At 40.6% G+C, this 27,100-nt stretch overlaps 1 long non-coding RNA gene across 1 annotated transcript; it reads left to right on the forward strand.

Annotated features, from left to right (window-relative positions):
* The first annotated feature begins 1,668 nt into the window (after positions 1 to 1,668).
* On the forward strand, positions 1,669 to 9,684 carry LOC141291876 (uncharacterized). The gene is made up of 4 exons (XR_012340400.1): positions 1,669 to 1,789; positions 2,440 to 2,475; positions 2,743 to 2,848; positions 9,181 to 9,684. It is a non-coding gene; the product is annotated as an uncharacterized lncRNA (long non-coding RNA).
* Positions 9,685 to 27,100: the final 17,416 nt, after the last annotated feature.

Here is a 27,100-nt window from a genome sequence, read left to right on the forward strand (position 1 = left end):
GTGAAAGTGTCACAAACATCCTGAAAAAGTAATCTTGTTAAAATACATTTCTTAAAATAAAAGTATCGAAAAAAGTATCGTTCGGAACCGGTATCGAATTCAGGGTATCGGTATCGGTATCGGTATCGAACATTTTGGAACGATACCCAGCCCTAGTCTCTTGAAGTATCTTGGAAATGTTGCCACAGTTCTTCTAGATTTTATCTGTCTCAGTTTGTTCTGTTTCTTCATGTCATTCTGTGCAGAATGGATGATGATAAGATCAGATCTCTGTTTGGAGCACTGGCTGTTGTCAAACAAAAATCTTACTGGATCATTACATTAAATGGCAAAATTAATGTTTAGAAATAAAAAATAAAATTACCCATTGAAACACTACAGCAAAAGATAGACATAACTGAATTAAAATCATTTTTAGCTGGTAAAAATACTAGTGTTCTAATATTTTTGGACACCACTGTATATGGAGCCCAAGGATTAAGTTAAATTGATGTGGATGAGATAGAAATGCTTTTTTAGTTTAGTTTCTCCTTGGAGCTCTGAATAACTGGTTATGAAAAATTCTATAATCTAAATTTTGATCTGAAACTAATAATTTTTAATCTTGACAATTTTGTAGATGTACTGGTTTTGTATTTATTCAGTTCTAAAGGACTAGTTCAATTCTGATACAAATATTTCCTGCTGATAATTTACTCACCCCTCTGTCATTCAAGATGCTCATGTTTGTCTTGAAAAGGTTTTTGATGAAAACATTCCAGGATTTTTCTCCATATTTCCATGGGAGCCAACGGGCTGAAGGTCCAAAATTAATTAACAAAAAATTGTCAATGCAGCTTCAAAGGGCTTTACATCATCACATCCAACGAATAAGGGTCACTGGGAACTTGTAAAGCCCTTTGAAAGCTGTATTGAAATTTTGAAACCTTCATCCTTGACCTTAATCCCACTGAAGTCCACTATATGGAGAAAAATCCTGAAATCTTTTCCTCAAAAACTTTAATTTCTTTTCGACTTCAAGAAAGTAAGATTTGAACATCTTGGATTACATGTGGAATTATCAGGAAATATTTTCTAATAGTTTTAAGTTAAACATATATTTAATTAAATGTTTTGATGAAACTGTCCCATGTTCTTTTAATGTAATTGTGCTGTATTTCTTAAAAAATTGCTGAAATGTAAAATGTTAATTTTATATGGCATTTGCACAGAGTTTGTATTGCAGACTGTTTTTTGTCTTTTAAATAAAACTGTTAATTTTCCACCTTGAGCATGCTTTGACACTTTATTGAAGGTTTTTTATTGTAATGATTTGTCAAATAACATTGTTTCTCTGTAGAACATTTAGTGCTTTCATTGTAAAAATCTAGGTAAAATTTGTCAAAGGGTTTTACACTGTAAAAAAATGGTCAAACGACTGGCAGCTACGTCTGCCAAACAAAAACCATAAAGTTAAAGTAAAATATTGTAACTAAAAAAGGGGAAAGTCTGTAAAATAAGGGTTTTACACTGTAAAAGAGGTCCCGTAAAAAAAACGGTCAAATGACTGGCAGCTATTCACCAGTCATTCACCAGTCATTTGACCGGTTTTTTTACGAGATTTTTTTTTTACAGTTCAAAGTCAAACATTAAATATAACAAGTTCAATGTGTGTGCAAGTTTTGTTTTGTCTAGGTACGTCTGTTATGGGCACATAACTAAAGGAAGCTACGCAAGGGCAGTCAATTGTTTGACTGTTTTTTTTTTTTTTTAAATAACCATTTTTGTTGTTAAAAGCACAGTTAAGCAGGTAAGCAGAATTATTTGTTTCTTTGTGAACATAAACAGCTGAGATAGAAAGAATATTTTAGTCTAAAGTGACATTGGCGTGTTATGTCACTAATATTAGAAAAAGAAACTAAGAAAATCACCTGGCTAAATATATTTTGGAATTTGAGTAAGGACTACATTTGATTACAATTTGTTCAGATTATTTGTGTTATTGCTGACTGTTCCTATAAAATAATGTTTGAAATATAGTTTCCTTGTGTTTTTTTTATTTTTAATTTTTTTATTAAAACCATAGGCATGAGTTCCTTGCGTAGGCAGGCTGCTGATTATTGATCACGGTATTGAAATGTTTTGCAAAAAGCCACAGAATAAATATATTTGATAGGCTATGTTTGACTTTTTTGTTAAACCTCAATGGAATTAATAAGCAGATTCATGAAATCACTAAAATTCAGTGTCCAAGCAATACAACCTTGCTTATGTGTTGTTATTTGACAGAACTGAAAATTTCCAAATGCCCTGGTGTCCTTTGTTGTTCTTGAAATATGACCAGTTATATAACAAGGGTTTCACAAAAGCATAAAGGACTCATATTGTGATTCTTGAAAGTTCATGTTTATGCTTTCTTCAATTTATAGTGTTTGTAATAATTTGGCTGTACATTTACAGATCGGGCAATCACAAAAGATAATGGGAGGAGGAAGTGTAAGTCATATATATGTTTAATTTGAATGTCTTATACTAATGCTGCTCATAAGCTTATAAAGCTGCTTATAAAGTATAGAATATTTTATTTATCCTTCAGGTTTTGCATGATTTCTACAAACAAAGATGTATGTTTCAAAAGTTAGAGAGATGACAGGATGACAATGATTAGCATTCACTATAAGTCACATACAGTGGATAAAAACATGCTTTTATAAATAAACGTAAATGTAAAAGAGTCCATGAGAAATGTAATCTGTCTTACAGTCACAAGAGAGAGCGATGGTGCTGGATAGAAGAGCAATGGAGCTGGATAGAAGAGCGATGGAACTGGATAGAAGACAGATGACACAGGAGACAAGTGCTCCTAAATGTAAGAATTATGTTATTGATTGATATTTTGCTTGCACATTATGTGATTGATGCACATAAAGACAGAGGGTCATAAAATAATTATACATTTATAAGATACACTACCAAATAATAGACATATATTAACATATAAAAACAAATGAAGAAATGTAAAGAGCATTTTTAATCCGCAGCATCTATAGCAAAAGCCAGAGTGTAATTAACTTTTTGTTCAACAATATAGTGCAACACTTAATATTTGTTGTTAAAAAAACGTCTAGGTTACGAAGGTAACCCTCGTTCCCCGAAGGAGGGAACGGAGACGTTACATTGGGATCTTGCTTGAGAGACCGATCATCTCTGAGCCTTATTAAAAAGGCCAATTGAAAATTGGCACCACTCAGTCAGGCTTTTGCTGAAGAGCCGGGAGAGCCCAGCGTCAGCGCGACGCCAGGGGCGTGGCAGGGGAATGTAACGTCTCTGTTCCCTCCATCGGGGAACGAGGGTTACCTTCGTAACCTAGACGTTACCCCTTCAGTCGAATCACTTCGACGTTACATTGGGAACTTAGACCCATGGAAAAGGCCACGACCCTGACGCCGCGTTACGCACAACGCCACGTGCCGGCAGGTCTTCCCAGACGTGTCCGCAGGCGGTCATTGAACGTAACCTTCCCAACGCCCTGAGGCCCCATAAGGGGGGCCTACAGGGATGCCAGTTGTACTGAAGCATGGGTTGGGGGGCGGAGCACATGGAATTTGTACATGTGGAAGTGGGAATAATTCAATATATCCATAAAGCTTCTTAGGGATACACGAGGGAAACAGCGGTCTCCTCCGCTGGAATATATTGGAAAGTATAGCCACAACCTGCGGGGCGAAGGAGACCCAGGCAGGATCACAGTCAAGGACTACTCTGCATCTAGCCCTGACTGCGGGGCATGGAGGGCCCAGGGTTCACCGGAGGGAACATTCTGGGAGATAGCGCACGGATCCACGTGGGAATGGCGCAGCAAGCCGACACCAGCCGTCCTCCCGCTCGCCTGAAGTCTTATGTTAAGACACGGGAGGACACGGCCTCTGCGCGGAGGTTGTAGAACCTAGCGAAGGTATTAGGTGTCGCCCAGCCCGCAGCTCTCAGATATCTGCTAGTGAGGCGCCATGAGCCAACGCATAGGATGAAGCAACACTCTTAGTGGAGTGGGCATGAACACCTAAGGGGCATGGCTCTCCCTGATATAGATAAGACAGGGAGATGGCATCTACCACCCAATGAGCCACCTCAGTTTGGGGACAGCATTCCCTTTCTGCTGAACCCCGAAGCAGATAAGCTGCTGGGTGCGCCTGAAGTGCCGAGTGATTTCATTTTCACATAGACACAACATCGCAAGGCTGGTTCTGCCTCCTCCAGGGCAGAGCTTGCAGGTTCGCCACCTGATTGCAAAAAGGCGTGGTGGGAACCTTGGGCACAATAACCGGGCCGGGGTCTCAGGTTGTAACGTGAGAGCGCCGGGCCTGAATTTCTCGACACGCTTTGCTGGCAAGGAAAGCTTGTAGGTCTCCGTCCCTCTTAATAGGAGCCAGGGCAGTCAGGAGCGCTGTCTTAATGACAGAAATTCTCGCTCGACTGAGGCCCGAGGCTCCAAAGGAGCGCCCTGCGGCCTGAAAAGGTGACTGGGAAGCTTCCTTACAGAGAAAGCTTGTAGGTCTCCTGCCCTCTTGATGGAAGCCAGGGCAATCAGGAGCGCTGTTTAAATGACAGGAATTCTAGCTCGACTGAGGCCAGTGGCTGAAAATGGAGCACCTCGTGGCCCTGGGGGCGACGGGGGGGTCCCAAGAGGGTATGAGGTGCTGTCTGGGCACCTCTGTGGAGCCTCACGACCAGTGGATGCTTACCTACTTGTTCCATCTACTGCATGTGATATGCGGCTAAGCGGCGGCATATATTCGGAGAGTCGAGGGGACAGCCTGCGCTCCAACTCTCCTGCAGGAAAGGAAGCATTACTGCAATCGTGTATCTCTGTGGGTCCTCTCAGCGAGAGGAATGCCAGCAAATAGACCTCATCTCAGTGCGTAAGCCAGCCTAGTTAAGGAAGCTAGGTACCGAGAGATAGTTTCTATCACGGCCTGGGAGGCCGGAAAAGTCTATGGAGTCAATCCGTGCCCTTACAGGGAGGGACTGCCGCGAGGGGATGGTTACTAAGACCTAAGTCCGGGTGGGCCATTCTTGTAGCGCAACCGACAGACTTACTCCTCGCCCTCCCTGGACTTGCACAGTGTCTGTGCAAGTAGGCTTGCTGGGGAAGGGCGTACTCGGGCCCCGGAGGTCAGCTGTGTGCCAGTGTTACTCTGAAAGAGGCAGCTGGCAATGGGAGGAATCGGAATACGAGCGGATGTGGCTGGCCTACCGAAATACTCCAAACTAGCTGTGTCACGGGGTGGAGTCGCCATTCTGCAGGTGGGTGGACTGCCGTGAGAGCCGACAGGCTGCACGGTTGAGTTTACCTGCTTCGAGTGAATGGCAAGTAGCAAAATCTGCCACGTCGGACTCCATGGGAGCAGATGGGGAGGTTGTAAGCCTCTGTCGTACATGGCAACCCAACCCGTGGTAAGCCACGGGCTAGCTTGTCAGCAATACTGCGGGAAAACGCCAGTCCGGAGTGAGCCGAGATGCCATGCCCATCATGGGACTCGATCACGCTGAAGCGGTCTCACATGAAACAAGCTTAGCGGCTTTTAAGCGGCTCGAGCTGTCATGTGCCCCAGGAGCCTCTGGTTTTTGAGAGGGACCGCTGTATTGTGCCTGATTAACTCAGGGACTACAGCACTGACTGCGCGCTCTTGGTAGCAAGGCGGGCCGTCTTGTGGACCGAGTCGGGCTCCCGACCGAGGAAAAGGATTCCCTCGGTTAGCCTGAAGGACCAGATGGCGGGGGTGCCGAAGCACCAGGTCCCTGTATTCGCACAACGGAACTCCCGAGTGGGCTGGTAAGGCACCAGTCGAAGAGACGGTTGAAAACGCGAATTCCTGTCTGCCGAAGAGGGGACAGGGGAGCTCCCATGGCCTAAAGAAGGCAGGAAGGAGGGGGACTGGCCAAATGGAAGCACCTCGCGCTGAAGTGCTCGATCCCCGGGGCAGACCGCAGAAGGGGTGTGCGCCGGGGAAAGATCGAGGCGCGACAGCGGGTGCCCTTCAGGCAGATGGCTGCGACCCAGCCCTGGAGACGGAAACATAGCTGTATGTGCGTCGTCGTGAGCATGTGTGCCGACAGCCTGACAAGGGATCGGAACAGAGCTCCATCCAGGGCGGAGGTTGACCCACCACTCTAACTGGACACGTGAAGTCGGGACTCTTGTCAAATCCCGACCTTGTCCCGGCTGGAGGGACAGGCTGGATCGCGTCTTTCGCCAGTAGGAACGCGACCTCCGCAGGCAGAACAGAGGCACGCCTGCCGAATAAGAATATAAGGGGTACCTCTGAGTCTGGGCGGACGCCTGGAGCCGGGCCGTACCGTCCGTATCAACCAGTGTAGTGGTATCAAGGGAACGTTGACCGACGTGACCGTGTGGGGCAGCCTAGGGAAAAACAGGGAAGGAGACAAAACCCAGAAGGATGAACGTCCTGGAGAAGTGTCTAACTGCACTAAGCAGTGCTTACCTTCTTCCCTGGTTTCCGCGCTGGCGACATCCGGTCCCGAGTCTGGTTCCGAGGAGTGGAAGTGCTGCTCAGGAAGGAAACTCGGGGCCGGGGCCCCGGAGGTGAGAAGTCGGGTCTTTCTACTGATTTCAAATGAACGGCTAAGTCCTGCTTGCAGCGGGAGTGCCGACAGAGTAGCTCTCTCCACCTCCGGGGTGCTCGCATCAGGGACGCTTCGAAGCTCGCCTGCGAGGGTCTTCCCTCGCAGGACCCTGAGAGGTGAGCGGCGTCTCTCTCCCACAGGCAGCTCAACGTCGGCTGCGAGCCTGGATCGTGTGGCTCAGCAGGGGACGGAGCTGCGGGGGGAGGCCCTCGGCGACGGGCAGGCGGAGGCGGGGCCCAGGCGGCAGAATGGTAACTTCGCGGCGGGGCAGGATATGTTAGATGGCCTCCGTCTACCGTTCGAGCGCCAAGGAGACGCCCAGCCCAAATGACGGGGAGACGTACTGCTCTGGCATCTCGACGGGGTATGCTGATGGGCGGAGGATCGCAGGCTTTTTGGGGCCAGCGATACGTTCGACGCCGCTGAGCAAAACCCTTCACGGTGTCGCCAGATAGGCCGCTCTGGGAGATGGGAGAGTCGAGAAAGCGAACTTTGTCGGCCTCCGCCATCTGGGCCAGAGTCAGCCATAGGTGGCGTTCCTGGACCACGCAGGTGGACATCACCTAACCAAGGGGACGCGCCGCGACTTCAGTGGCCCGAAGGGCGGAGTCAGCGGAGTTCTTCAAATACCCCCTGGTCAGGACCACTCTCGTGCAGGCCTTTAAGTGCCTGCGCCTGGTACACTTGCAGTGTTGCCATGGCATGCAGGGCGGTGGTAGCGTGTCGGGCGGCGCGGAAGGCCCAGCCGATGAGGGCGGAAGAAAATTCACACGCCCTGGAAGGGAGACGCGGAGGGCCCCACCAGGCGGCCACGCCCCGCGTGCAAAGGTGCACCGCGACGGCGCGCCCGACCTGGGGGATCGCCACGTACCCATTGGCTGCCCCGCCATCGAGAGTGGCGAGGGGAGAGGAGCTGGAGTGCGCTTCAAATGAATCGGGAGCGCGCCATCGATTTCGTCAGCTCCTCATGCATGTCCGGTCAGAACCGGACCGGGGGGGGAGCGCGGCGCTGCCGCCGGTGCCCCCCCCCCCAGGAACCAGTCGTCCAGCCCAGAAGGACCGGCCGGAGGCCCCTGGGGAACCTCCAAACCGATCCCCCCCGGCTGTCCGGAGAAGCATAGCCGACAGTTCGACATCAACCTCCGGAGGGGCGTGGGCGCTGTGCCACGGGAAGAGATGTGTCACCGTCTGACTCTCCCTCTGATGTTGTGACAGACATCTCATCCTCTGCAAGAGCACCGAAGGAGACGCTCGGCCCGCCAGGCGGGGAAGCGTACTGCTGCGGAAACTCAACGGGACCACGCTGAGACAGAGAAGTCCACAGGGCTTTTCGGGCCGGCGGAACGTTCTCTACCATAATTTGAATGTCCCCCCCCCCGGGCCTCACCGCAGTGGCCGAAGCGCATTGGCGGCTCAACAGCTGACCGCGGGAGGGAGGCGGGGGGAGCCAGCTCGCGAACGAGCGGCAGGACTTCAGCGTGACCATGGTCATGCTTTCACCGCATGAACCATCCGTGAGCGCCACGCCAGCCTAAACACGTGAGGCAGCGCTCACGTCCGTCTGCTGAGGAGAGGAAACTACCACACCCAGAAACGAACGGCCGAAAAGACATTCTGAAAAGAACGTCTGAAACGGCCGCTAGAAATTGCTCTTTTGTGATCCTGGTTGCCCAGGGAGGCGCCGCGGGGCAACCGTGCACTCGGCGGGGCTGCTCGCTGGAAATGCAAAGGCTTTATATGGCCGTGAAAACGGCCGCCCGCAGGATCACGCTGGTGGCTGCCAAACAATGCTCTTTCTGTGAAACACTCTTTTAGTTTTGGTAGCGCACCAGCAGGAGGAAGCATGAACTCTGAAGAACTCTTCTTGAAGTCTTATCAGCTGTTTAGAGGCTCGACACATCGGCTCTGAAAGCAAAAGTCTGACTGAGTGGTGCGCGCCGCCATCTTATATACCCGTATGTACGGGGGCGTGGCCGGCGCGCACGTCCACTCGCCAATTTTCAATTGGCCTTTTTAATAAGGCTCAGAGATGATCGGTCTCTCAAGCAAGATCCCAATGTAACGTCGAAGTGATTCGACTGAAGGGGTAACTGCCATTCTCTGAGTAAAAATGAATATTAAAAAAAAAAAGTAAATTAAAAACAATCAGATTAATTAAATTAAAATAAATAAAAAGAAAAAACAAACAGACATCCTTTTGCCTTATAGAATTAGGCAATTTCTAAAAAGGCAAAAGGCCACTGTTTTTATTTTTTCAAAAATGCCATTTTTGATAAAACATGCCAGAAATCAGAAAAAGCTGTATTGCTAATGTTTAGGCCTACATACAAAGGGAATTTGTACTGCTGACAGGAACTTCCAGTGCAGAAGAAAGTACAGACATAAGAAAAACAGAAATTAATTAATGCAATATAATACAGAGTTAGAAATATAGAGGAAAAACATATAACTGTTTTTATGAATTTACAGATATGTTATTTACATCAAATGCATGTCAAATTTATCATGCAATTCAAACAAGTGTTTTTTGATGCTCTTTAATGTTGTGTGTGACAGGTTGCGGCTGCTGCTTCCTTCAAATGACATCACAGAACCAGGGAGAAACCAACTACCATGTATTATTCAGTTAGATAGGACACCAAAGTAAACTCTAGACTAAATACAGGGTAGGTGTGATGATTGTGCCAGGCTCATAATTCTCCCTGGCACTTGACAACACACACCTGAAGCTGATCAACCTTCATCAGCAGTAAAGCACCTCAGTCACTGTATGCTTTTGTTCGATGCAACAAACCTCTTACATGCTGCTTTTCTGCTTGATGTTCCCTTTTACCACAATTGCTACTTCAAATTGATCTCAAGTATTCTAGGCTGTCTTCTAAGTATCCTGTCTCAGCTGGTTTCCCTTGTGTGTGTGCTCAACCAAATCTAAAAGACAAAGTCTATAATATGTATCCATAAATGTTTAATCTCAAAATCTAAGATCTCAATATTTCTCATTACCTGTTTATCAATTGTGTTTCTGACAAAACAATTAATAAACCAGCCTGTTTAAGATTACCTTGTTTTGTTGTCATTTTATTCTGTGTCCGTATGTGACACCGGCAATGTTATTTGTAAACACTTTTAGTTATACTGGTTAAAAATTGCTTCATCTGACTAGATAAACTAAGAGTGAAGTTTAGATCAGCAGCAAATTTTTGAAAATAAAATATTTTGTAGGCCAACTTCAATAGTTTTGACTTGTTAGGGTAGCAGAAAATTAGGATCAGAGTAAGACTGAGGTACTTATTCAAACACAGTCCTTCATGTGGACACAGATAATCTATATATTAATATAGCTTAAATAAAAGTTGCTGTTTGCAATGACTGGGCTGAACATTTTGCGATAATAGTAAACTTGTGAACTGATTACAGGAATTGACATGGTGGTGGTTATTTTTCCAATTCAGGCTGCATCTGTACACCATTTTATCACTAATAAACACATGGAACCACAAACTGGTGAACATGAAATTTATTTTTATGCATAATGTTGTTCATTAGATTAAAGCATTTTAGATGTTTAGCAGCATTAATGAATAGCAATACTGTGTTGAGATGACAAGGAATGAAGAATTACAAATGTTTATTTTGTAATTTCTTCATTCAGTTTCTGTTAGCATAAAATGTTTTTTTTTTATCTTTTTCTTTAAGAAGTCTAACACACTTTTTTTATATATTTGTCTAATTGCAATACACAGTTACATTTTGAGCTACAGTAGTTCAGTACATGTAGTATTTCTTAAAATGACAATATCAATATTAAATAGTTTTTGAAAGCTGCAAGTAGTGTGTTATTATACAATCTTACAATGAGTAGCCCTTTGTTTCTTTCCTTTCAATGATGTAACTGTAGGTTGATTATTTTGTAGTCAGAGTAAAGAGTGAAATGTATATATACTTGTAATAAAAGCGTCTACACATTCATAGAGCCTGGGAGATCAGGTATTGTTTAGGGTCTAATAGCATCATCTAGTGGAACTGAGTAGTAATGTATTAAATCAGCAAATATTCTATCGTCATGTTGAACATAATATAAAAAATTCTATGCTGTAGGCTATATACGTAAACATGGATGTAACTTCATAAAAAATTAATGAAAATGTAAGGGGATCACAAACATATGATAAAGCCCATTAAAGTGCAAAAAAAAAAAAAAATCCCCAGATACTAGCAATCTTCTTTATTCATAGAAAAAAAAAAAAAAATACTCGGTGCATATTAAAATCAACAAAGGTTTTCGATCACGCAGGACCTTTCTCAGTGTTCACATACTGTTCAAACAGTTCATGTGAGGTCATGCGCGTCCACGCGCCGGGCAAAAGAAAGTTAGCACAACGGTGGTCACATATCATTGTAAAGCGAAAGTGGACGTACACCGAGAGAGAGATTGATAGGCATTGCATTAACACATTTGCTTACACTGAATATCCTGTAGTTAAAATAGGATAAACATTAGGCGACACTTTATAGATCCAGACTGCTGCTAAGGATCCTGCATCTTAACAGGCAAGAAAAGTTTTTGCTTTCACTTTCGATTAAGAATTTTGATTTGTATTGTTTTTTTTTTTTTACTCTTGTCGAGGGTTTGTTCGCAGCACGCCCTATCTGAGGGTTGCACCCCCCCCCCCCCCCCTAAAAAATATCATTACAACTCTTACAACAACTCTGTGTATTGTGAATAATGTAACGAACATATACTTAAAGTATAAGTACAATATAAACTTGAAAAGCGCTTTTAAGTAGCAGAAATGTTTTGAGTCCCCCCTCCCTTAATTGCCTCAAAGTGTTTTAGTCAACTGCCTGTTTACAAATACAGTACACACGAGTCCTGTGGGAAAGGGCAAAGTTCTTCAGTAGTTGTAAATAACTTAAGCTGTCAAGGCTTTTTTTATCTATCCTTACAAGTACAATTTTAGCTGTATTATTTGTGTCCCTTTCAAAAATTGCTCTTGAGAAATTTTATGTTTATTTTAGATGAAATTTACGCCCTTGTAAACATGTACAGATTTGGTGCGACAACATGCGACAACAAGGTTAATTTGATAAAGTTTTCAAATTTGCAATAAAATTTAGTTTAGTTTTTATTAGTTTCATTAACAATTTTGTTAGTTGTAGTTTCGTTTTTATTTTGTGAACACATTTCTGTTTAGTTTTTATATAGTTTAGTTTCAGTTTTAGTTTTAGTTTTTTGAAGATCAAATAGAGATCACGATTTCCTCGCAATTCTAAACTAAGCAAAATAAACTGAGACAAAATATCTAATGCTGCAGTCTATTTAAAAGTGTTTAATTCATTTGAATGAATTAATAATCATTTAATTTAAATTCATTTAGGAATTTTGACCCACTCATCTTAGCAGAATTGTTGTAATTCAGCCACATTACAGGAGGGTTTTTCACCTTTTTAACATATGATTGTCCTGAGGTGAGTTTTTTTCTAGTTTCTTCTTAAAAAGTGACTTCCATTTGAACTCAAGAATGAAAATTTGTCATCGTGTACACACTATAAATTGTCTTTAAATTTTAATGCTGCTCTTTTTCAGACAGTGACCGTTTTTTACAAAAATGAAAATCTCCAAATGACCTGGTGTGCTTTGTTCTTCTTCTTGTAATATATGATATGACCAGTACAGTAACAACAAGGGAACTAACGGTTTTACAAAAGCATAAAGGACTCATATTAGGATTCTCAAAGGTTCACGTTAATGCTTCCTTTAAATGCGTTTTACAGCAACCCTTATGAGTGTCGATGATAATTTGGCTTACATTTACAGATCGGGGCCTCAAGAAGATAATGGGGGGAGGAAGTGTAAGTCATAAATATTTTTAATTTAAATGTTTGACAAAGCTATTGCTGCTTAGAAACTTATAAAGCTGCTTATAAAGTATAAAATATTTTACTTATTCAGGTTTTGCATGATTTATACAAATGAAGATGTATGTTTCAAAAGCTAGAGAGATGACAGGATGACAATGATTAGTGTTCATCATCACAAGTCACATACAGAACATGCTTTTGTAATTGAATGAATGAATCAAAATGTAAAATCTGTCATACAGTCACAAGAGAGAGCAATGGAGCTGGATAGAAGAGCGATGGAACTGGATAGTAGACAGATGAAACAGGAGACAAGCGCACCTAAATGTAAGAATTATGTTATTGACATTTTGATTGATGCACAAAATGACAGAGGGTCATAAAATAATTATACATTTATAAGATACACTAGCAAGTTTAACCAAATAACAGACATACTGTATATTTCCATATAAAACAAATGAAGAAATGTAAAGGACAAAACAATTAATTTCAAATATTTTTAATGCACAGCATCTATAGCACAAGCCAGAGTGTAATTAACTTTTTGTTCAACAATAATGCAACACTTAATATTTGGGGTTAAAAACAAACAAACAAACAAACTTCTATTTACATTTTTAAAACGTAAATTTAAAATGATCTGATTAATTACATTAAAATAAATCATGCAATTTAAACAATGTGTGTTGTTTTGATGTTTTTTAATGTTGTGTATGTGACAGGTTGCGGCTGCTGCTTCATTCAAATAACATCACAGAACAGAGATAAATCAACTACCATGGTCAATTCACCAGTTAGCAAAAATACTGAAGTAAATACTAGACTAAAATTAGGATGGTTGTGACGATTGTGCCAGGCTCATCATTCTACCAGGCAATTAACAACACACACCTGAAGCTGATCAACCTTCATCAGCAGCACTATAAGTAAGTAAAGCACCTCAGTCGTTTGATGCAACAAATCTCATACATGCTGCTTTCCTGTTTGATGTTACTTTTTACCACAATTGCTACTTCAAATCGATCTCAAGTATTCCAAGCTGTCTTCTAAGTATCCTGTCTCAGCTTGTTTCCCTTGTGTGTGCGCTCAACCAAATCTAAAAGACAAAGTCTATGATTATATGTATCCATAAATGTTTATTCTCAACATTTAAGACCTCAATATTTGTCATTACCTGTTTATCAACTGTGTTTCTGCTAAAACATCTAATAAACCAACCTGTTTGAGTTTACCTCATTTCTGGTCATTTCAGTCTGTGTCTGGTCATTCCAGTCTGTAGACAGTAGGCAATGTTTTTTGTAAACACTTTTAGTTATACTGGTTGAAACACTCATCACCTGATTAGATAAACAGAGTAATAATAAGAAGAAAAAAAGTATTTAGTTCAGCATCAACGTTTTGGAAATAGCCAAACTTTTTAATGGTTGTTAGGGTAGCAGAGAATTAAAATCAGTTACGACCGTCTAGGGATCTGTGTCGTAACTAAAAGAAAGTAAAATGAGTCTCACTACCAAAGAGATTAGGAAAACGTATTTACTCTTATTGCAGGGCAAAAGGAAACAAATTCCAACTTCAGAGGTGGACAAGGTCAAAATAATAAAGTCACCTTCGTGTTAGATGAACTAAATTCCTAAATCGAAAGAGAAGAAAATGAAATACACACTCCTTCCCTAACTCCCTAATAATAATAATAAAAAAAAAAAACAGAGTGCAAAATATGTACAACAAAAGAAATGGCGTCAAACCTCCTACAGCCCTTAATACGTTAACAGTGCGAATCACCACAATATTTACAAAAGGTAATATAGATATACAAATTCATATCTATAGCAGTAGACGAACACTTTCTCTCTGGCAAGATACGAATAGCGAATTAAAAGGCAGAGACGCAAGCACGCGGTGGCACCAAAAGGCCTCTGGAAGGTGTTTGGGGTGGTCCTTTTATTCTGGTTGGTTGTGGAGACAAACCAACCGCCGCGTCCGGTGAGTTATCTGGAGCAACACCCATCTGAAAAGCAAGCAAATACCCAGAAGGAACACCAGAGGGCAGAATAACACACAAACTCCTAACAATAAGGCTAAGATATTTATTCAAACAATTGTTTGATTAAATATTGAAATTCATTTACTACAGTCTTCATCGTGGACACAGGTAATATATATATATATATATATATATATATATATATATATATATATATATATATTATATATATATATATATATATATATATATAATATCCCGACCTGAGGCTCAAATCCGCAACCTTCGGGTTACTCTCTAAACCAGGGATTTCCAACCCTGTTCCTGGGGCCCGTTTCAGAAAGGAGGTTAAATGAAAACTCTGAGTATGTCAACCCTGAAATGAGGGAAACTCTGGGTTTTCCGTTTCAGAATGGGAGGTTTGACAAACCAGAGAAAGCAGGGTAAGTCAAGCCTGTTTCTAAAAGAGAGGTAACTTGTGCTCAAAGTCACCTTGGTACAGTAACTTACTCTGTGAACCTAACCTGGTCAGGAGCAGGTTTTCTTCTGTAAACCCAGAGTTTCTTTCGGTCTCCTCCCCTCTTTTTAAAGTGTAAGTGATGTTTAAATACCTCACTTATTTATGCTGAAAAAATGCTTTTCTTAGTGAGTGTTTTGGAATGTAAATTTAGTACATTTTACTTAAAAACAGGAAAAAATAATCTTAATGCATAATGGAAACAAGTTTATTTTTATTTTTCCCATTGGCAGATAATTTGAAAAATAAGAAAAATATACTTAAACGACGAAATACCTTATATCATTGTTTTTTATGTAGAAAATGCGTTTTATTTTAAGAATCTTTCGATATTTTGATTGGAAACAGCATTGTAGGTGCATTCATTCATTACACATATTTTCCTCATGCAGATTCTGCCAAAGTGACAAAAATGGCATTTCCTTTTATACATAGGATTATTTTATTAATATATACAGGATTATTTAGAATTTATTTATTTATTTATTTAGTTATTTTTTGCCATATCCAAGTGCATGGTGCATGTATTTATTTGAGCTGTAGCATTTTTAAATGGTGGTTTTTATATAGCATCAGGGATGTAGAGCACATTTGTGCAGCTGCTGTATACAGAGCAGTAAAGAAAGTGTGCCTTACTCTAACACACTTTATGAGCAACATTTATTATTTTTAATGTTGGATTTAAATATTCTTCTAATACTTGGTATTGTGGCCATCTTCATTTAATCTGTTCTTCATTATTTTGCAAGCCTTCTTGCTGTTGGCTGAGTAGAAGACAAGAAATGCAAATGTTTGGATTAGAGAGCATTTAATTATGTGAAAAGAGCATTAGACTATGTGGAATCATCGGCGGTCCTCTGAGGGGCTGGAGGGCTCTTCTCGTGTATTCTGAATCCAGACTGAAGCTTGTGTAATTCCTAGTTACCACTGGATGGCAATCAAACATATAGAGAAATAAAAAGCGTAGCTGCTGTTCCAACCAAGCAAAAATTATGTGTTTAGTCCAAGCTGAAAAAATGTTGATGTGCATTTGATCAGATGCAACTGAAGTACAAAGTTATGAGATGCATAATGTGAATGCTTGGATAAAGAGATACCCTGTACCCCGAACGCTATCAGGGAGGCTATTCCAGAGTTTGAGAGCCAAATGTAAAAAGGCTCTTCCTCCTTTAGTGGACTTTTCTATCCTATTCCTAAGTACTATCAAAAGTCCAGAGTTTTGCGACCTTAGGGAGCGTGAGGGATTGTAGCGTGGTAGAAGACTATAGTTAGGTATGCAGGAGCTAAACCATTAAGGGCCTTATAGGTAAGAAGTAATATTTTGTAAGTAATACGGAACCTAATGGGTAGCCAGTGAAGAGACCGTAAAATCGGGGTAATATGATCATATTTTCTTGACCTGGTAAGGACTCTAGCAGCTGCATTTTGGACTACCTATAGCTTGTTAATTGAAGATGCAGGACAGCCACCTAGTAGTGCATTTACAATAGTCCAGTCTAGACGTCATGAATGCATGAACTAATTTTTTTGCATCAGAAACAGGTAACATGTCCCATAGCTTGGCTATGTTTCTAAGATGGAAGAATGTTGTTTTTGTGGCATGACATGGTGTTGTGTTTTTGTGGCACGATGCAAGTTACGTTCCCACTGGATGCAACAAATGCCTTGTTTATAATGGGTTTTATTGGTTTTGTCTTGTAACGCTGAGAAACAGCATGGTAAGGGGCAAAACATTTCCATCACACGCTTGAGGTATTCGGCCAATCACAATCCACCAGATAGCTGGCCAATCAGAGAGCACCTCGGTTCCATCAACATAAGCTCTGTAAAAATCTAAATGTTTCAGAAAGGCAGGACAGAGAGGAGCAACTATAATGTACAGTATGTGGAAAATAATGTTTTTTTAACCTCAAACTGCATAAACATTGTATTACAACAAATAAACAAAACAATGCTATTTTTAGCAACATCATATGTGAATAGTGATATTGCGTAAATATTTGTAAAAAAAAATACTTTTCTAATTTATTGTGAAATTGTAGCATTTGACAATTGCATTTTGAGCTACAGTAGTTCAGTACATGTGTTTCTTAAATTGACAATATCAATATTAAATAGATTTGGAAAACTGCAAGTAGTGTTTAATTTTATTATGTACAATGAGTAGTTATTTATTTCAAATGATTTCTGTTCTTTGGATCAGCACACCTTTATACTGCTAATCTATAGTGTGACAATAATGTCATACTATATAAATAGTCAAAAAACAGCATATATTTTCTCTATTCTCTATTTTATGTTTAATAATAGTATGTTGTTCTGTGTTTTATTTTATTTTTGTTTTCAATATTATGTTTCTGGACTATGTGTTTAATATTTAACATAGTGTCTCTGTAAGAGAACAGGATGGAGATGTTTAGAAGATGCAGTATAGAATTTACGCTTATAGGGGGCATAACATCCTTTGTGACCAGTTGTGGAAGCATGTGGTTTTTCTAGCATGTCTTTTGTTTGCTTCTGTTATTTCTTTTGGAAATCTGAATAGGTTTGGATTAAGAGTCTGTGAGATGTGTGTAGATACTTTACAGACACAGATTTTCACTAAAAGATGGAATTGATATGCATTACCTATTTCTATTTTATTCCTTTGTTTACCATCTTTACAGCATCTTTATATGTAATCTTATTTTGCACTTCTCTAATCTGCTGACTCTACTTACCTTTTCAGTGTGTTCAAATGGTTGGCAATTAAAGCATCTTTTAGGTTTAGGGACATACCCTGCATGTTGTATATCATATAATCTAAAGTCCCTTTGTTTGCAAGAGTATCTTTGTAAAAGTACCAAACCTAATAACAAAAATAAATTCACAAAAAACAAAAGTGATCTTAGAACAAAGTAAACACATTATATGTTGTTTATAAGCTGAGTAAAATGCATGCTGCACATAAAACAGTCTATGTAAACATGTTTGAAGATGTCTTGCAATTTTTTTTTTGCCCAGCCTTACTTATTTGAACTAGAGTATACAGAGAATATATCAACTAAGAGACATGAATGTTTTATGTCAGAGTAATGCGCTGTGGTGCTCTCATGAACGTGTGGTGGAGACGGACACACATAAGAAAAAATTGTTAAATAAAGTGATTGTTTTTGTTTTCTTTGTGATGAAAAGTATTCTCATATAGCTCAAAGTCACATGCACTATTTTAACAATGTCCTTACTACCTTTTTGGGCCTTGAATTTGGTAGTTGCATTGATGTCTATGCAGAGTCAGAAAGCTCTTGGATTTCATCAAAAAATATCGTAAAGGGGCCATCGGATGCTAAACTAACTTTTCCATGTTGTTTGAACATTAATGTGTGTTGGTAGTTAGTTTGTGTACACAACCACCCTACAATGATAAAATTACACCCAGTGGTATTTTTTTTATCTTTAAAAGTAATATTCCCTTTTTAAAATCAGCTCATTCTCAGCTTCTTGTCGTTGTGACGAAACAATTATTGACATCCCTATCTACGTATGCATCTATGTTCGTGTGAATCATTTCTGATGCAGCTTCACCCACAGCAGAAGTGAGTATAAGGGTTTTTTTTATGCATCTTTGCAAATGGCCTTTCTTAATAATGTGCTTGTTGGCAAGTTTCGCTGATAAATGCGGCTAAAGTAAACATTACGGCTCGTAATCCCACAGCAGAGAGGGGCAGGGCGAGCAGAGCTCATTTGCGTTTAAAGGGACCATGTGTAGCAGGGATATGTTGTTACACCAGATTATTCATTTTATTTGTTTATACTATTTTATTTTATTCGTTATTATTATTTGTTTTGGGGTATTTTATTTGGAAAGACTATTGTGAGCTCTTATTAAAGGTAGTAATCACAGTATGCACGTCGGCAGAGGTCATGCGTAGGTGAGCGAAGAAATTTGCGGTGCAATCTAGGCTCGTCCTCTTTCTGGCGATGCTATAAGTGGAGAGAGGTACGATCTCGCGAGCTCTGTTCATTTCATGTTTTAGTATGTTTCATAGGTGTTCACTTCATGTTTAAACGATAAAATATGCAAAAGTATTCAAGCTGATGTTATGTCAAACTGTTTGTTAGAGTTATCAGTGTGTTAAAATAAGTTTATGAGTTAAATTATTGGGTGAACAGCGAACTATACAAAATGGAGGCGCCGTGTGTGTATCGTGTGCGAGTGATGTGTTAGCGGCTAATACGGCGTTGATGATATAAAGATATATATATGTGTGTGTGTGTGTGTGTGTGTGTGTGTGTGTGTGTGTGTGTGTGTGTGTGTGTGTGTGTGTGTGTGTGTGTGTGTGTGTGTGTGTGTATATATAAAGAGATACAGTACAGACCAAAAGTTTGGACACACCTTCTCATTCAAATGAATGAGAAGGTGTGTCCAAACTTTTGGTCTGTACTGTATATTTTTCTGTTTATTAAAGTTTTTACTCTACATTTGTGCAGTTTTCAGTGGGTTAGTGACATTTTTTAAATATATATAAATTAATAAATATTTTTTAAATGGGTTTTTATACAAAAAAAATTTTTTTTCTTTTTGATGCAAATTTCACTTTATAAAAGACCCACATTTCTAACTTTAATTCACGGGGATAACATGGATAATTTCACATGGTTTAGTGTAAGATTTTTGCCCATTTTTTGGAAAATCCAGTTTTAAAAGTAAAAAAACAACAACTACAAATAACTTTTACCAGTAGGTTGCTGCAGAGCTCCACTATTTTCTATTTGCTATTTGACCACCTGAAAGATATTTTTCACAAGTTTGTTTCAGTTGAATTCATATCTACAGTACAGATCAAAAGTTTGGACACACCTGAATGAGAATGATTATAATGAGATATGTTGTATTTTATAAAGGTAATGAATCTTATATTAAGAAGTGAAAGTATATGTTTTAATGATTAACTACCTGGTACATTTAACGTACATTTTGTGGTTAACAGGCATTGCAGAACAAGCAACGCTGAGTGTGCCTGTGTTTGTTTTGTGTTCACGAATACTGGTACTGAAATTAATCACCCGCATCAAAACCAGTTTGTGTGGACAGTCCTTTATTCCTAAAAAAATAAAAATTACACAATGCAGAGGGACCACCGCTACACATGCAATAAAATGAGTTGATTTTTTGCAGAGCTGATTTTGACAAGGTAAAAGGGTGTTTTTTTTACACTACTATTGAGAATTTTTAACCAAAGTATATTAGAGACTTTTTATTAAGACCCTAAAGAATCATATGAACTTGTGGAAAATGGGCATCCGATGACCCCTTTAATTTGTGTTCTGAAGATGAACGAAGGTCTGGGTGTGGAACGACAAAAGGGTGAGTAATAAATGGCAGAATTTTCATTTTTGGGTGAGCTATCCCTTTAATTTAAAAATAATTTTTAAAAAGTGTCGAAATATTTTATTTTTATTTTGTATATAAATAAATTATGCATAATTTGAGGGTTAATATTGTTTAAAGTGAAATACACTTATATTCTACTCTCACGACAGTCGCTAAAAGATGTCAAGAAAACATTCAGCTCGTTCCTAAGTTATCTAAAAAAAATATTTGGGGAAAAAATGTAACCTCTAATATTATAGTTTTTTTCTATTGCTTTTATGGATCTCTTAGTTTTTAATAACTAAATTAATTATATACATCTTTCTTTTGAAAATAATGATCATATAAAACATTTTAATTTCTGTAATATATTACAGACTTTTTACAGCCTGACAAGGTATAATAAATATAACCAAAGAAGCAAGGCAATATAGTATTTTATTTTAAAACGTGTCACATCAGAATGTTACAGCAAAAAATAAAACTGTGTATCTGGACACAAAAGATGCATTGTACAGAGAAAATGCAAGATATATATTCAGAATATGAAGAGCTGCTGGATTCAGTGCAACAGGATCAAGGTGAGCAGAGAGGAGCAGAGGAACAGGAAGCTGTGAGTGACACTCTGAGCACCGTTGCACAAGTTCCCCTCACAGCATAAGACATCGCTCACAGAAGGAATCAAGTTTGGTCTACTACAAAGAGATTTAGACATACAACCTTTAACATCTGCTGTCAGACTTCCGACAGTCACTGATGAAAAGAAAGAAAACAAAGGTTAATCCAAGCTGGCTATTGGTAAATGTGATCTGTATCAAATGCTCAAATGTAAGACAGATAAAATAACTTTTTCTTTTCCAGGTTCTTACCTGTTCCTTTAAAGCAGCGGTCTTCACTCCCTGAACAGCTCACTTTGTTCCAGCAGCTCGCCCCGTCACAAGAGTAACATGTCTTTCCATTGGGGACCTTAGGGGGATCTACAGGATGAAATCAAATATTATTTTGATTTCTGTGCGAAATATAAAATTTAATGAAATAACACTCTGTTAGCGGCACCATTCAATCAATTCACAACTTTTTTTTAGTTTCCTAACTTTGGAAGTAAAATGAATGTTGCCTTTAAAGTCATTTGCATATGATCAGGAAAGCAGAATACCTGGAGCAACTTGAGCATTACACTTGTCTGAGCTACAGCAAACTGAAGAAAGTTTTGCAGTGCTGTGGCTCATGGATCCAGTTGCACAGTCAGCAATACAGCCTTTAGCCATTGATTTAGAACTGGTGCTACCTGAAAACAAGAATGATTCAGGGAAGACCAGTTCAACACATTATTATGATGGAAAATATATTTATACATGTCAGAATGCTGCATTTTATTTCAAATATTGATTAAATTTTTGAATACAAATTATATTGTTAGTATACCAATCTGAGAGAAACAAATTAAACCATACATTTAAATATAAAATTCTGTGATTACAATCATAAATTTTGTTAAGTGATTAGCAGTCGTGTGAGAAGTACCAATGAAGCTGCACCAGTAAAAAAAAAAAAAAAAATACATCAGCATCTCCATCGGTCAAATATAGTGACATTTAATCTATCATATTGAACTTACCATATTGTGTTTCTATTTTTACACTCATGCACTTGGATTGTTCCCTGGGACATGTTGTCTCTGTTTGATATGCGCAAGAACCCGAACACGTATAACAGCTGAGAGAGTGTCCTAAAACAAAGAGAGGTAGGAGGCATTAGTGATCTGTATTTGTAAAAAGTAATATAACAAAACACTTTTTGTCATTATACCTGCAGTGAAAAGAACGAACAGAAGAAAAACTGAGATTTGCAGATTCATCTTCGATCAGGAGGTGGATGAAATAACCTCTGCTTCAGGGCTCATTTTATAGCTTTTCAAAGGGGAGGGTCTTTATAAGCAAATGAAAGTTTAACAGAAGTAGACATTGCACAATGTCATGTAAGTATCCATCTTATAGTTTGTGCTGACCGTGTTGGTTTCTTCTTTCTGTTTTGTATAGCTATGGTTTATTTATTTATTTATTTATTTATTTATTTAATCTAAAAAAAAAAGTAAACATTACAGAAACTTTAGCTTACAGATATTGTGATCATTTTAAAAAGAAATTACAAGGAATGTATAAATCTGCTTAAACAAACCCTTTTAAAGGGATAGTTCACCCCAAAATGAAATTTTCGTATGTTCATCATGTCCTTCCAAACCTGTTTGACTTATGTTCTTCTGTGGAATGCAAAAACAGATATGTGTGATTTTTGTCCATAATAAGATGAAAGCAAAAGATTATCTCTTTGTGTTCTGCATAAAGAAGTTGTGCATAAATTGTTTATATATGAATGCTTTATTTTCTTAGTTTTTGGGGAGCACAAAAATGAAATAAAACATGAGACAGAAAACACACACACACAAACACACACTCACTCATGCATACTTTGACGAGTGTCTCTGGGCTCATCAGCGTCGCCCTGGCAACGGACACACTACACCGGCATGCTCTCATCAGCGGCCAATCGGTCCCAGCTGCCTCTCATCAGCCAGCAGCATAAGACGCCGCCGCTGCTCTCATTCAGATAGACTCTCGTCTCATGCAGATCGATCTGGTACTAACGTTCTCTCTTTTGTCACGCAGAGGGCAGCGAGTGACCGACGGCCACTGTTCCTCCTCTCGCTATCCCCAGCAGCAGCGAACGATTATGGAGAGTCGAAGAAGGAAATTCTCGCCCGACTCGGTCTCTCTCCTTTCTGCGCAGCCCAACAGTTCTTTGAGTGGGAATATAAAGCCCGGGTGCAAGCGCGAGCCCAGGCTGCCGAACTCGTCCGCTTGGCCCAGCATTGGCTGCTTGAAGGGGAGCCCACCGCAGCCCAGGTAGTGGAACGTGTGGTGGTCGATTGCCTCCAGTGGGCCCTGCCCCGAGCCCTTCGCCAAGCTGTTGAAATGAGAAACCCCATCACCGTCCTGTCCCTTGTGTAGGCGATCGAGCTGGCGGACGCAGTCCACCACCGGGAGGCTGGAGAGAGAGCACCGCCATTTCCCCGGAGGGTGGTCCAGAAGCGACGCACGCCGGAGGGCACCTCACGCGCAGTTGGCAGGCCGACGGTTCCCTCGCCGATGGATAAGCCGATGCCCACCGCCGAGCCCACCACACCTCCACGGACCTGGCTGGCGGGTTGCATCCTACATCAGCGCATCCCACCGGCGGCTCCAGAAGCGGACGTCACCGTGAACGGCAGACCCAGACTCGGGCAGTGCGTCCCCCCCTCTTGAGTCCCCCTCTCAAATTACTAACCTTTTCTATGATGTGTTCCATCAGGGCCAGCGAGGGCTCATTTGCCAAGGAACAATGGGAGGACCATCGGCTGAAACATTGCTGGGGGCAAGTCCGCGCGGTGGATGACAAAGACGTCCTCCCATGGCCCCATCCTCTCCCGCACTTCATTCAGCAAAGGAGGGAGGAGAAGGAGTTATTGGTTGTCCCGCAGACCAAGACGGAGGCCGTGTTAGAGCTCGCACACTCCCACCCGATGGCCGGCCACCTGGGAGCTGCTAACACCACCCAACGGATTCGGTACCGGTTTCACTGGCCAGGACTGGACGCGGAAGTGAAACGGTTCTGCCAGGCATGTCCCACCTGCCAGCGGAACGCACCAAGGACTCCTCCCCCCAGTCCGCTCATCCCGTTACCGATCATTGAGGTGCCCTTCGAGCGGATCGGACTGGATCTTGTGGGGCCGTTGCCTAAGTCTGCCCGAGGTCATGAACACATCCTCGTCATCATCGACTACGCCACCCGGTATCCGGAAGCAGTTCCCCTGCGGAAAGCAACAGCGAAGGCCATTGCCCAGAAGCTGTTTCTGTTGGCCAGCCGGGTGGGTATCCCATCAGAGATACTGACTGACCAGGGTACACCATTCATGTCCCGGCTAATGGCAGACCTGTGCAGGCTGCTGCGGGTGAAACAGTTGAGGACAACTGTTTACCATCCGCAGACCGACTGACTTGTGGAGCGCTTTAATCAGACCCTCAAGCAGATGCTCTGGAGGGTAGCCGCCGAGGACAGACGAGAATGGGACCTCATGATCCCCTATGCCCTGTTCGGGATCCGCAAAGTTCCTCAAGCCTCAACTGGTTTCACCCCATTCGAGCTCGTGTCCGGCCGTCAGCCACGGGGGCTGCTGGATGTCACATATGCAAAAACACACACACACACACACACACACACACACACATATATGCACAAGCTTTTAGTATGAATATGTTAGCCTTAAAATTATCTCTAATCTAGTTTGCACCAAAATTATGCCAAAAGTTGCATTTGCAAAGACATAAGCATTCAGTGTGCCCCTACACACTGTGAAGTACATGAAAACATCCTGTTTAAACAGAACCGTAAGTTTCGTTTGCTCTGACATTACGAGTAACAAAAAACAAAGACAAAAGCTGAGCCTGTAATGACCCAGTTTTTTAAAACATTCAATTTGTAAACATGCACGACTAAAATGTGTGTCATTAAAGTCATTATTATTATTATTTTGCATAATAAATTTATAATAAATTTTCAATTTTTGATCGAATATTAATTGAGCAACAACATGATTTGTGCAAAGGGATGTGGTACGTTTGTAATTAAAAAAATTAAATACAAAGCAGTTAGTGTGGTCTTTAACATGTTTATGGCAATAGTGAGTGCAAACGTGTAAACATGATCTTTCTTTACAGTGACAAAATAATACAATTTTATATTCCTTCAGTCATGTTGATTTTTATTTTTTTAGTTGCTGTTAGAGGTGCAGACAGAAGGCACATGTTGGTGAAATTAAATTCGTAGTTTTATTTTAAACATGCAAGCAAACGGTCAAAAAACAACTTTTGTTCCTTTGCATGCTTTTTTTACACAGCGACAAACCAATGTTTAAGGAAGTGGTGTGGTGGTGTCTTTTGCTATGATCATTTCACGAGTTCACACTTACATATAATAAACTGGGAAATGGGTTATGCGTATTTGGCGAGCTGTCCGATGAAAGGGCTCCGAGCTCGGAATTTTGGCCCGAACTCAGAATACCCCCCGGTTAGGACAGAAAATGGTTGTAAGTGTGGAGAAGGGGTGGTGGAGGGATGCTAGAAAACTGTCAAAAGAACAGAGGGAAGGCTGTGGTATAAATACCATCTGTTAATTAGGTTGATTACTGATTGCGTTCCCCCTGTTCATCCAGGTTAATTATCTGAACGTGCTCCTCCCGAACTTTGTTAATAAAACATAATTTTGCATTACAAAAATCCTTTAACCACTGGATGTTTTTTAGGTGTTGTGGCAGAGATGTAGAGATGTAAATGTAATTAAAAAAATAAAAATACTGTGTTAAAAATTTTATTTAAATAAAAATACATTATTTTGTATTTTGAAAATACATAAAATACATGTATCCTGAAATCTATCTGGACCTATTCTTAATGCAGATATGTGTATTATATCTGTTATTTGTGTCACAGGAAGAGTCAGAGTGAGAAGTGCGGATCCAATTGCAAGGCTTTATTGAGAATGTCGACAGGCAAGAATAATCACCAGAAAACAGGAACAACGTAGGTAATCCGGGAAACAGTTCGATAGACAGAGAATGGTCGCAATGGCAGGAAGCGTCAACGGGGTACACAGTCCAGAGTCATACACAGATAATCCAACACAGAGATAACGCTTAGAATTACGACCATAGGAACAATAAGACTTCGCAAGGTGGCTGTGTGTGTGAGTGGCTTAAATGCAGTCAGAGTGATGAGGTGCAGCTGTGAGAACTAATCAGTGTAGTGAGAAACAAGGGCCAGGTGAATGCAGTGATTAGTGCAGTGGCTTGTGGGGAATGAAGTCCATGAAGTGTGGTGCAAGAGTTCAAGATGACAGGGAAGACCAGATAAGTGACAATTTGTGTGTGTGTGTGTGTGTGTGTGTGTGTGTGTGTGTGTGTATACTTAGAAACTTCCATTTTCTCAGCTTGCATTGATGGGTGAACATAGTCTCCTAATTTTGTAAGTGTTACCAATTATATTTTCATTATGCACCAACTTTGCACTTGTCTAAAATTTAAAATGCTTACAATTAAAAATGCACAGATGCAAAAATGTTCATTTAAAAAAGAATTTTCAGTTAAAAACCTTATAAGTGATTATTGTTCAATTTAGTGTTGTCTAATGTCACAAGTCATAATCCCAGGTGTACTGGGTTTTATAATTTTTTTTTTATATTAAGTACTCTGCAAACTACTTCCTCTCACCACTGCTGTCTGATGGTTTCCCTTATGAACATTCAAAAAAAATGGTAGTAGTTAAGCCATGGTAACCACAAAGTAACCATGATTTTGCTACACTAACCAAAGATTAACCGTGGAATTTACGGAAAATCTGTGGTTATACTAATTTTCAATATGCCACAAAACTACCTTTACTACGTTGGAGGGTGAGTAAATAATATGTTACAGTAGTGTTGGTCCTATCGTCAGCCTGCGAGATCGCAGATACATGATATTATCATTATTGTGATAATAATATACCACACACGTCAACGGTGCGGCTCCAGCACATTTACCAGAGCAGTTTGTGGACACTTTAGTCAATGCTTGCGTTTATATGAGCCTGTGGCTCGCTGAAGCATCCCAGAAGCTACATCGCTAAAGTTATGCGAATCCCCCACCTCGATTTGAATTTCCGTAGGTGGGATTTACATTGTGACA

Source organism: Garra rufa, chromosome 19, assembly GCF_049309525.1.
Source record: "Garra rufa chromosome 19, GarRuf1.0, whole genome shotgun sequence".
In the NCBI taxonomy this organism is placed as follows: domain Eukaryota; kingdom Metazoa; phylum Chordata; class Actinopteri; order Cypriniformes; family Cyprinidae; genus Garra; species Garra rufa.